General features: G+C 43.0%; 1 long non-coding RNA gene across 1 annotated transcript; it reads left to right on the top strand.

The window, feature by feature from the left end:
* The first annotated feature begins 7,764 nt into the window (after positions 1-7,764).
* On the top strand, positions 7,765-9,593 carry LOC118473409 (uncharacterized). The gene is made up of 3 exons (XR_004852806.1): positions 7,765-7,872; positions 7,947-9,415; positions 9,509-9,593. It is a non-coding gene; the product is annotated as an uncharacterized lncRNA (long non-coding RNA).
* Positions 9,594-12,588: the final 2,995 nt, after the last annotated feature.

Raw genomic sequence — 12,588 nt, 5'->3', positions numbered from 1 at the left:
AAAGCGAATCCAGAGAAGATCGAGGCCATCATGAGAAAGGAAGCGTCACTGTCGCAGAAAAGGGTGCAAAGGCTTACTGGATGCATGGTAGCTATGAGCAGGTTCATATCAAGGTTCAGTGGACAAGATTCAGTGGACCTTAGAGGCACAGGAAGACCTAGATGCTCCCAAGAAGTTCTTGACTACACCACCAGTACTCAAGCCACCGCACCGAGCTACGCCTGGTCAGCCGGTAGAAGATCTGCTCATGTATATCTCCTACACGACTCACGTGGTAAGCACCACATTAGTAGTCGAGCGGGTGGAGGAAGGACATGCATACCTGGTGTAGCATCCAGTCTACTTCATCAGCGAAGTCCTCGAGCCCTCAAAAATAAGGTATCCTCAAGTCTAGAAGTTGTTGTATGCGGTACTTCTAACCGCTCGCAAGCTCTGGCACTACTTTGACGACCACAAAGTCATCGTAGTCACATGATTTCCGATAGGTGATATTCTCCACAATAAAGAAGCTATTGGAAGGATAGCCAAGTGGGCATGTGAGCTCGGTTCTACGACATAGTGTTCCGGCCCCGCACGGTGATAAAAACTCAGGCACTGGTCGACTTCATATCAGAATGGACTGAGCACCTGGTCTCGGATAGCCCAGAAGTTGCTGAAGTGTGGAGAATGTACTTGATGGCTCGCTGAAGCTGCAAGGAGTGGGTGCAGGGTTTCTTTTCATTGCTCCCGGAGGTGAACAACTTAAGTACGCACTCCAGCTGTTGTTTCAGCATCAAATAATGCAGCAGAGTACGAAACACTGATCCATGGGTTGAGCATCGCTGTATCACTCGACATCAAGAAGCTGATGGTATATGGCGACTTGCTGGTGGTTATAAGCCAAATAAACAAAGATTGGGACTGCTCAACCGACTCAATGGGCAAATACTGCGTAGCTGTGCGAAAACTGGAAGATAAGTTCGAAGGATTGAAGTTCCATCATGTGGAAAGGGATCACAATGCAGCAGCAGATGCATTGTCGAAGCTAGGATCCAGTCGAGCCCAGGCTCCATTTGGGATCTTTGTCCAAGAGATATCGCAACCGAGCATCATCAAAGATCAAATGGAAGAATGCAATGCCCTGAGTCACTCAGATACAGACCCCAATGGCTGGAGAGAGCCTATCATCAGGTACATAAAAATGAAGAAGAGTCGGATGACAAGGCTGCGGCAGAGCACATTGCAAGGCAGTCAACCCACTACACCATCATAGGAGACTTGCTGTACAGAAGAGGCGTAGACGGAATCTTCATGAAATGCATCCACTCGGCCACCGGGCGATAGTTATTAGATGAAATTCATGCTGGGCAGTGTGGTGTGCACGCCACATCAAGGACTCTAGTGGGAAAAGCTTTTAGATCCAGTTTCTATTGGCCAACTTCGAAGAGTGACGCTGCCGAGTTAGTCCAGAAGTACAAGGCATGCCAATTCTTATCAAAGCAGCAACATTTGCCCATGCAGCAGTTGCAAACCATTCCTGTAACCTGGCCGTTCGCATGTTGGGGGCTAGACATGATCGAACCATTCAAGAAAGCTCAAGGAGGTTATACTCATGTACTAGTTGCCATTAACAAATTCACAAAATGGATAGAGTACAAGCCAATCGCTTCCCTGACCTCAGCAAAAGCAGTGGAGTTTATCCAGGATATAATGTTCAGGTTCAGAATATCGAATAACATCATCACCGACCTAGGATCCAACTTCACCAGCTCGGAGTTCTTCGATTTCTGCGAGCAAATGAGCATCCAGATCAAGTACGCATCAGCGACACATCCAAGAGCTAATGGCCAGGTGGAAAGAGCCAACGGAATGATACTGGATGCACTTAGAAAAAGGGTATTCGACAAAAGCGAAAAGCTTGCATGGAAGTGGATCAGAGAGCTGCCATACGTGGTCTAGAGCCTGCAAACTCAGCCTAGTCAGGCTCTGCATGGAAATACCCCATTCTTCATGGTGTATGGGTCGGAGGCAGTGTTGCCTGCCGATCTGATCTTTGGGGTGCCTAGGCTGACCTTTGAAAGCATAGCTGAGGCAGAGGCAACCAGGCTGGAAGACATTGATGTGCTGGAGGAGGAACGATTGAACACGGTAATTCAATCGGCCAGGTACCAGTAGACCTTGAGGCGCTACCACGACAAAGCTGTGCGGCACCGATCCTTTATGGTGGGAGACTCGGTCGTCCGCCGAGTACTAACGGGGGAGGGACGACACAAGCTATCACCACCATGTGAAGGACCGTTCATCGTAGGAGAGGTTACACGGCCAGGATCCTATCGGCTTACTCAGATGGACGACACAGAAGTGGGGAGCTCATGGAACATTGAGCACCTCAAAAAGTTCTACCCTTAACGATGCCTCAAAAGTCATGAAGGAAAGTTGTACTCTGTAACCAGAAGGTTTCATCATCAATAAAGCTTTCATTTTCCAAAGGCGTTCAAACTCTTGATTGACAACTAACTTAGATTGGGCTCGACTCGAAATCGGCATGGCTTGACTTAGGGTGATCACTATACCCTACTAACAGAGCAATTGACTTAAGTTAGAAACGCCTTAAGTCGATGCGACATGCTCACGCTTACATGACTTAGGATGATCATTATACCCTACTAACGGTGCAATCGGCTTAAGTCAGAAACGCCTTAAGTCGGTGCGACATGCTCACGCTTACATGACTTAGGGTGATCACTATACCCTACCAACGGAGCAATTGGCTTAAGTCAGAAACGCCTTAAGTCGGTGTGACATGCTCATGCATGCTTACTTGACTTAGGGTGATCACTATACCCTACTAACGAAGCAATCGGCTTAAGTCAGGAACGTCTTAAGTCGGTGCGACATGCTCACGCTCACATGATTTAGGGTGATCACTGTACCCTACTAACGGAGCAATCGACTTAAGTCGGGAACGCCTTAAGTCGGTGCGACATGCTCACACTCACATGATTTAGGGTGACCACTATACCCTAGTAGCAAAATAGACTACTCAAATCAGGAGTACTTCGAAAAAGAAATATTTTGCTTACAGTGCCAGGGATGCTTTTCAGCACCCTACCCACGGAACAGTCGGTTCAAACATAATTGTTGTGCGCATACAATAACTCATATTACACCTTTTCTCTAAAAGATGCTAACTCGATAAACAAGTGCTTTTCAGGCAAATCATTACGCTGAAGTGTCCCTGCAGGCAGCATCTTTTGCAGGAGCAACAGAGGAAGATGGACGGCTTGCGGCGTCAGGCGTGACCATGACATTGGTAACGACGTCGTCAGGCACCATGACGCTGGGTCTCCTCATCAGGATCCGCCTAGCATGAATGACCTTATCCATGGCCTTGTCGCGTTGAGCCTTCAAGATGACACAATCATCCTCCAAGACCTTGATAGTGAGATAGGCAGCCTCCAGCTCCTGCGTGGCAAGCTTCTTGGAAGCACGCAGCTCCTTGATGGTGGAATCCTTGGTGGACAATAGCTTGTCGAGTCGGGAGACTTCATCTAGAGATGCCTGTAGCTCGTTGCAATGATGGTCTAGGTCAGACATCGTGAAACGATGGCTCCTCTCCAAAATGGTCACAGAGGTGCTAGCATCACGATACAGCCTGTCCAAACTATCGCGAGATGCAATGAGTGGTCGTTTTTCCTCCTGCAAGCAAGAACAGCACTAAGCAGTGAATCAAGGAGAGCAAAGCAGGAGTAGCCAAGAGAATTTACCTCATGTGCCATTTTCTCGGAGTCGAGCTGTGCCTTCAGAGAGGAATTCAGGGAGCGTGCACTGTCTAAGAAACCAGAAGTTTGGGCTAAGTCGGCCTAACTCTGAGAATACTTCTCTTCAACGTCAGAGCACCACCAAGCCAAATCTGATAAAGCAGCAGAAGAAGAATGCAAGACTTAGAATAAGCTGAGTAATAAAAGCAAGTAGGGAAATTGTGGGTTCACTAACTAATATTTGACGCCCTCAGGTCATCTATTTGTTTTGAAGCCACAGAGGGTTCCACTGCATTAGAGATGAAACTTGATCGGGGATGGGAGCACCGCAGGACCTCAGTTGAGCAGATACACCACCAAGAACATCATATGACCATGGAAAGATAAGTAAAAAAACTAGTTTGCCAGCATGAACAGTAAAAAGCAAAAGTCAACTCACCTGAAGATTAGAAAGGAACAGGGGAAGACCCAAAGCAGGAAGAGTTGATACACTACTTGATGAGGGGAGATCAGCAGCAACAAGATCCAAGGCGCAACTGAGAGGAACCTCAGCCTCGTCAGCAGGTGGCAGACTCCCGGCGTCTGGAACACTGGCCTCTAAAGTGACCAGACGAGCGAGAGCCATAGAAAGGTGCGACACCACAGTCTCCTTGGACTGGACTGGTGGCGATCCAACGTGGACATCCAGGGAAACAGCAGAAGGGGAACCTGCCCCAACACCCTCGGGGGTTGGGTCGCTACCAGCACCATCTTCGGGGGCTGGGTCCTCCACGGCTACCACCTCTAGGGCTAGAGATCCCTCAACCATGTCCATAGGTGCCAGGTGACTCGGATCAGCATCTCCGCAAGGAAGACCGCCCTCTAAGGTCAACGAGGTGCGAGAAGCTACCCGGGTTATCTCTTGCCCAACAGAATCATGCGGTACAAGACCATCATTTGGGACCTCTAAACAAATGGTGGGGTTGTCAGTTTCAGGAGGCTCTGATAGAAGGTCTTTAGGGATGATCTCTTCTAGCGCCTGGTCAAAATCAGATATTGACAACCCTTGAAGGCTGACAAGTGCTGACAAGGCGTGCGTGGGAATGTCGCTGCCCCTATGGTGACAACTATTCTTGTGGATCAGCGGAATTTCCTCTTCTTCCTCTTCTTTCTCATCAAGCACACAGCCAGTAGCCTGAACATCATTGCAACCTCCAGCATTGTCCTCAGGGATGGTGCTCGCCCGGTCACCGCCAAGAAATAATGTTGAAGGACCAGCGTCTTGTTCCAAGCATGACAACCGCCAGAGTCGCCTTTTCTTCTTCTTCTCCTCAGCGGGTGCAACTAGATGGTTCACTCAGCGTGAACGTTTCCGACGAGCACCCTCCGGTCTCTGAATTTCCTCGTCTTCACCAAACTCTTGCCTAGTCGCAATTGTCATCAGCTCAGTGCGGGCAGAGTCAGATGATTCTTTGGCCAACAGGCTAAGAACAGTATCCATCTCAGCATCCATCTCGAAGTGAGTTTGCTTCTTAGCCTCGAGAAGATTCTAGAGGGGAGCAATTAAGGCCTCGATGTCCTCTAAGGAGGGTCGCACTCTATGGCCCAGGCTACCATATTGGAGACAAAGTCAGAGAAGGGACTATGCGAAGGCAGATTCTAGGCAGAGTAAGATAAGGGATAACCAGCATTTGAAACCCTACCCCTCAGTATCATGTCAAGTCGGCTTAGCAGGTCTTCATTGGAAATCTACCTATTAGTTACTCAGGTAGAATCGTTGATGCCAGTGTACAAGTAAGCAGGGTAGACTCTATCCTTCAAAGGTTGAATGTTCTTGAAGACAAAGTCGACAACCATGGCCTCCGTAGTCAGACCTCTGTTCTTCAGTGAGCAAATTTCAGCAAGCAGCACCTTAGCTTCGGCTGCCTCTGAATAAGTAGGGTACTCCACCCAGTTAGGCGTGTGAACGTCGGACTGCCTTCCTGATCGAGGGGGGAGGGATTTATTGTGATTCTCCATGGTGAACCACTCGAGACGCCATCCCTCGATGCTGTCTTTGAGGGGAATGTCAAGGTATTCCACTTTCCTCCCCTAGCAAAGTTCCAAACTTGCGCCGTCGACGAGTTGATGTTGTCCTCCAGCCATGCAGGGCCGATAGTGGTAAAGATACTTCCAGAGTCCAAAGTGGGAGAGAATTCTAAGATAGGCCTCGCACAGGTGTACGAAAATGGCAACATGAAGAATGAAGTTAGGATTCAAATGTGTAAGATTTAAATCATAGAAGTCAAGGAGACCGCGGAAAAAGGAAGAAACAGGAAGAGCAAGTCCGCGGATGAGGAATGGCACATAAACAACAGACTCGTGGGTGTCCTCTATTGGAACAGTGACCCCACGCCAGATCCACCAAGAACATAGTTCTTGTGGCGGCAAAACCCCAGTCTCCACAAGATGAAAAGGTCTGATTCAGAAATTACGGACATACGATTACCAGCGAATGGAAGCTAGCTGTTGGGATCGATGGGTGGAATGATCGGAGCGACGACGCCTTGTCTCTTCCTCTTGGGCAGGGGCGGATTCAGGCCTGTGGCCACTAGGGTCCAGGCCCTACTCTTAGGCCGAATAATTATGTAACAGCCCAGCCCAACTAATTTGGTTTAGGGTTTGGGACTTTGAAGATTGGGGCCTTACGGGCGGCGGTGCGGCTGCTGTCTGGTGCTGTTTCGAGCCGAGTAGCAAGCAGCTAGCAGGCAAGCAGATGCCGCCACGCCGGCCGCCGGCAAGCAAGCAGCCAAGCGCCTAGCGGCCCAGGCAACGCAGCCGCAAGCCGAGCAAGAGCAGCGCACGCCCGAGCAGCAAGTAGGAGCGGCAAGCAAGCAGCGCGTGCCCGAGCAGTGAGCGGCCGAGCGGGCAAGCAGGAGTGGGCAAGCAAGTAGCGCTGCGCAGCCGCACGGGGGCCGGCTGGGCAAGCAAGCAGCCAAGGAGGCAATCAGGCAAGCAAGAGCGGCCTACAGCCCTGCAAGCAGCGGCCAGCAAGCAGCGATTCGAGCCACGCAACAAGCAAGCAGACCAGCGCAACAAGCAGCAAGCAGGTCTGTTGTTGTTGTTTGACACCGAGAAAAACATGTTGTGTTTGTGTCTAGAAAGTTTCATAATTCATAGTGATTTGTGTTACAATTACAGTGTACAATATGAAGAGAGTTCGAACAATTGCATCATTTTATCAAGTCGCGTCAAATCAAGAATTGAATGAAATCATTCAAAACGTACAAATTGGGACTAATTTGGATGAAAATGAAAACAATCAAGAATCACTAGATGTTGGGACTGCACAAAATAATACGGAATCAATAGATAGTGAGATTATTGGTGATCCTGGACTTTGGAAACCAATTGAAGAGTTAGATGTGAACATTCGAGATGTTGTTAGAAGAGAGTATTTATTGTTAAGTCCTTGTCAACCAAAAGGTCACATATTTCCCAAGAAGCGAATAGGAGATAGACAAAGAAGTTTTCAGGAATCATGGTTCAAAAAGCATGAATGGTTGGAATACATTGTTGCTAAAGATGTGGCCTTTTGCTTTTATTGTTTCCTTTTCAAGCAACCAAGAAGGGAAAACTTTGGTGTTGAAAGCTACACTGGTGCGACAGGGTTTAACAATTGGAAGAGTGCGATTAAGTCATTTGACGTACATGTGGGTAACATTGATAATGCTCATAATAAGGCTAGAAGATGTTTTGATGATTTTAAAAATCAAAGACAGAGTGTGTCACATGTAATATCACAAGTGAGTAGGAAATAATAAGAAGAATATTTGAGACGTCTTATTATTGTCTTAGGTGTTATCAGATTTCTTCTATTGCAAGGTCTGGCTTTTCGTGGTCATGATGAGTGTACTAGCTCAAATAATAGAGGCAACTTCTTAGAAATGTTTGAATGGTACAAAATGAAGGATTCAAGTGCTAAGAAATTGTTTGATAGCACTCCTAAAAATTGTATGTTGACTTCACCGGAGATTTAAAAGAAAATTTGTGAGGCTTATGCAGAAGAGACCAAAAAAGTCATCTTAGCTGAAATTGGGGATAAGAAATTTGCTATAATCATCGATGAGGCCCGAGACACATCTATCAAGGAACAAATGGCTTTGATTTTGAGGTAAGTTATTGTTGTAATTATTAAATTTTTATAAACAGTGCTGGTAATTTATACTGATTTACTTTCCCATGTAGATTTGTCAACAATCAAGGCCAGGTGATTGAGAGATTTCTTGGAATTGAACATGTTACAGATACAAGCTCATCTTCACTTAAACAAGCTTTAGATGGTATGCTCTCTAAACATAGTCTCTCTATAAAAAACTTACATGGGCAAGGATATGATGGAGCATCAAACATGAGAGGAGAATTCCATGGGTTACAGAGAAATATATTGGATGAGAACCCCTATGCCTTTTATATTCATTATTTTGCCCATCAATTACAATTGGTAGTTGTGTCTGTGGCCAAGTGTTGCTCTTCAGTTATGGATTTCTTCAACTATATCAATTTGATTGTCAACATAGTTAATGTTTCTTGTAAGAGACATGATCAACTTGCCCAATGTCACCATGATAATCTTGTTCAAAGGCTAGAGAATGATGACATGTTAAGGGGGAGAGGGAGAAACCAAGAAACTAATTTAACAAGAGCTGGGGATAGTAGATGGGGATCACATCATAAAACCTTATGTCGTCTTCAACTCATGTGGAGTGCTGTCTTAGAGGTGTTAGAGAATGTATGTCAAGATGCCACTAATCTAGCACAAAGAACCACATCGACAGGTTTATTAGAGAAAATGGAGAGCTTTGAGTTTGTTCTTGTGTTACACCTCATGATCAAAGTTTTGGGTAAGACTAATGACCAGTCACAATTCTTGCAAAAGAAAGATCAAAATATTATTCGTGCCATAGGATTGGTTGGTGTCACATTGCAAAAATTAAATGAGATAAGACACCATGGTTGGGATGCTATTTTTGAAGAGGCCAAGGATTTTTGTCTCAAGCATAATATTGTTGTCCCGGATATGTCAGCGGAAATAGTTAGAAGAGGATGTTCTAGAGGTCATAGAGGATAGTTGGTTACTAATTATGAGCATCTTCATCATGAAATATTCAATGTGGTGTTGGATCAAGTTATAGTTGAGTTTAACAATCGTTTTGCTGAAAGGTCTACTCAACTCTTGAGATGTGTTGCTTGTCTTGATCCTAGTAATTCTTTTGCCAACTATGATGAAGATAAGCTTGTTGAACTTGCACAAATTTATGTTGATGACTTCACAGAATATGATTGTATAGTTCTTAGAGACCAACTTGATACATTCATTACCGAAGGAAGAGAAGATTCAAGTTTCCTATCATGTTGTGATCTTGGTAATCTTGCTATGAAGATGGTTAAGACAGATAGACATACTGTATTCCCATTGGTTTATCGTCTAATTGAATTGGCTTTGATTTTGCCTGTTGCAACTGCAACTGTAGAAAGAGCATTTTCAGCCATGAAAATCATCAAGACAGATTTGCGAAATAAGATGGGTGATGAATGGATGAGTCATTATATGATTTGCTATATCGAGAGGGATATATTTGCAAGTATTGAAGATCGTCAAATTATAGAGCATTATCAAGCCATGAGAACACGAAGGGAGCAAATACCAAAGACAAGTAAGAGTGGTACATTTAGTTCGAACAATTCTATACTTTGTAGTTTGTTTTCTTTGATTACTTATGTAATAACGTAATGTCATTCAATTTCAGGAAATATTTCTATTGTTGATGAAAGCAACCTAAGTAATTGATGAATTGGTCATTGAGTCAAAGATCTATCATTTTCTTAATTAGGTAACCACTTGTTTTAGTCAATTTTACGTTATTTTAGAATTGTTGTGTTCATATGAATCTTATATGTGTCATTATATATGCGTTTTTATGGTTTAAAATTTTTAGCCGATACAAATATTTTTTAGTGTTATTTTTGAACCTACCCTTAGAAGCATCCTGGCTCCGCCACTGCTCTTGGGAGCATGTAACACTATAAAAATCACCAAATAAAAATAATACAGTTAGTTTATTAATGGTAATTATGGTAATAAATTTTTCATTGAAGTGTTTGTTATTTATTTCATTTGAAATAATTTTTGATTACGCATGATTGATTTTTAGATATTTAATAAACATTTCTTCTTAAATGAAAATCCTAGTAAATAATATATATAATAATTATTAGTACAAAAATAAATATTTTATTTATAAATAATTTTGGTTTAATTATTATGAATTTTAGGGTTATTTAAAATTATATTTTGAATTTAGAAAAGGAAATAGAAAAAAGAAAAAAACCTAACTACCCTAACCCTAAAGCCCACTAGGGGCCCATCAGGAAGCAAGTCGCGCCCCTAACCCTAGCCGCGCCGCCACTGCTCCCTGCACAGCCACCGCCACCCTACTTTCTCTCTCCCTCTCCCCTGCTCTCTCCCAACGCGCACACCGCCCAGGCGACCCGACCGCACCAGGACACGCCAGGACGCCGCTCGCCCTCCCCCGACCATGCCTCGACGCCAAGGCCCCGCGCAGCAGCCCCGCGCGCACAAGCGTCGACGCTCCACCCGCACCGGCCGAGCCGCCAGCCGCCCCGACGCCTCCAGCTGGCCAAGCGCCCGACGCCCCGCGTTCCCGCCACGCCGCGCCAAGGCGACCCCGCGCGCCAACACTATCGCCGCGCCCAAGGACCGAGCCCCTGCGACCCAACTGCCTAGCTACCCGCGCCGTCCGTTCATTCGTTAATGGAGTTCAATGCAGCCGTTTCTCCCTCTCTCTCTCTCTCCATTTCCTCCCCGTTATGGTGACCCCCCATTGATGGCCATCAATGGTGCCATGGCCGGCCACCTCCCCCTCGGCACCTCTCCCTCCCTATAAAAACCGACGCCCGAGCCCTCTCCCTTTCCCTGCCCGAGCTCTCTCTCTCACTCCCTCCTCGTTCTCTCCCTCGCCGCCGGAGCTCACTGTCGTCACCATTGTGGACCAAAGCCAGAGCAACGCCCTGCTCACTGCCGAAGCTCACCGTCATGCCTTGCCGGAGACGTGCCCGAACCTCGTCCAAGCCTCGCTGATCCCGCCGTGCCAAGCCTTCGCCTAGTCGCGCGCTCGAGCCCGTTCACCGTCGTCCGTTCACCCAAGGTTGAAGACAACCCAAAACAATTGGAATTCATTTCTTAAATCATGTTTGAATTAATTTATTAATTTTGTGAATTATTGTTGTGATATCGAGATGATGTGATTTGGTGATTCACGCGTATGATTTTAGAGATTTCGATGTATACGTGTAGCCAAATCGAATGCCGCGACAATGCTTTGAATATGTGTGTGATTTTATAATTTTAAAAATGAATACGGTCACTATTTACTACTTTAGTGATTTTCATACTAGAAATGTTTATAATTAATTTCGCTTTAGTGTGTGTGGAATGATATTGGTTAGCATTAGTATAAGTATAATTTTATTGATATAAGAAAAATAGAAGAAATACTAGGCCACATAGTTCCGGGCAAATGAAAATATAGATGTTACTAGTCATAATAAAAGTATTCATAAGTATAGCACTTAATTACTTAGAATTAGTAAAATATATATCTATGTCATAATAACCATGAATATGTTATTAAAAGTCTCATTTAGTAATTTACAAGTACTTCTTAAAATATTAATGTTAGAAGAATTAAATAAACAATTTTTAGTTATATGTATAAATTCTATTTAGAAAAAAGGAGAAAACCAAAATAGTAGAATTTATAATAATGTTAAAATGACTTAACTAGGTACTCATACTTTTCTAATAAAGAAATTAATAGTTATAAACATAGGTTTCTTACTAAAAAATTAGATAACTTGTTTCTAACTTTAAAATGACATTTTTAATAGATATCATGTTTTTGATTTAATAAGGTTCGTTATAGATGTTTATGTATAGCCGTATTAAATAGAAACTTAAAAGAATATGTAGACCATATGTTTCTTAATAAAAATAGAAGATAAATATATGTTCAATTAATAGATTATTTATATTTTCTTAATTAAAGATAACAAGGGTCATTGCTTTTATAAACTAAAATCATAGTTTATACATAATTTCCTTTCTAATGAATTAGATGATTTGTTCCTACAATAGAATTAAAGATAATTAATAGATTAATTATCCTTTATCATAATTTATTAATAAAACCTATAGTCAATTTGTTCTTAACTAAATTTATGGCATTATTAATGATTTCATAGAATTTAGTTCACATTATATATGAATCACTTAGCTTTTCCTAAAGGATAAAATAAAGTAATAAGAGTTTAAGTTCTTTTATAACTTAAAATGTTACTTTATATATTGACTTCGAATATAATAATGTAGGCCATGTAATTTCTAATAAAAATAAAATATAGTTGTTTGTTCATTGTCTTTTACATAAAAGTTCATTTAAGACATATATCATATTTTTTTATAAAATAGGTATTTAATAATAGTGATCTTTTCATATAAAACCTATTTAGACTTATATCTTAGTTTATCATAAGTGAAGGTTTAACAATGAATTATAATACGTTCTATAATGCTTCTAAAATTAATAACGTGTTTCATAGCCCATTAACCTTATATATATAACATATATCTTTTATAAAAAGTTAAGGTTTAATATCGTTATAATGTGTTTTACCGTCTTATAAACTCTTAATCTTAGACATATCACGTATGACGTTTTATAAAGGATTAATTTGGTGAACCTAATATTTGTATATTTTAATTAAGATATTTTTAAGCTTATGTCTTGTTTTATAAAGTATAGATCAC

The sequence above is a fragment of the Zea mays genome, chromosome 9 (assembly GCF_902167145.1).
Source record: "Zea mays cultivar B73 chromosome 9, Zm-B73-REFERENCE-NAM-5.0, whole genome shotgun sequence".
NCBI lineage: Eukaryota > Viridiplantae > Streptophyta > Magnoliopsida > Poales > Poaceae > Zea > Zea mays.
This window is presented reverse-complemented; position numbering and strand designations above follow the sequence as displayed.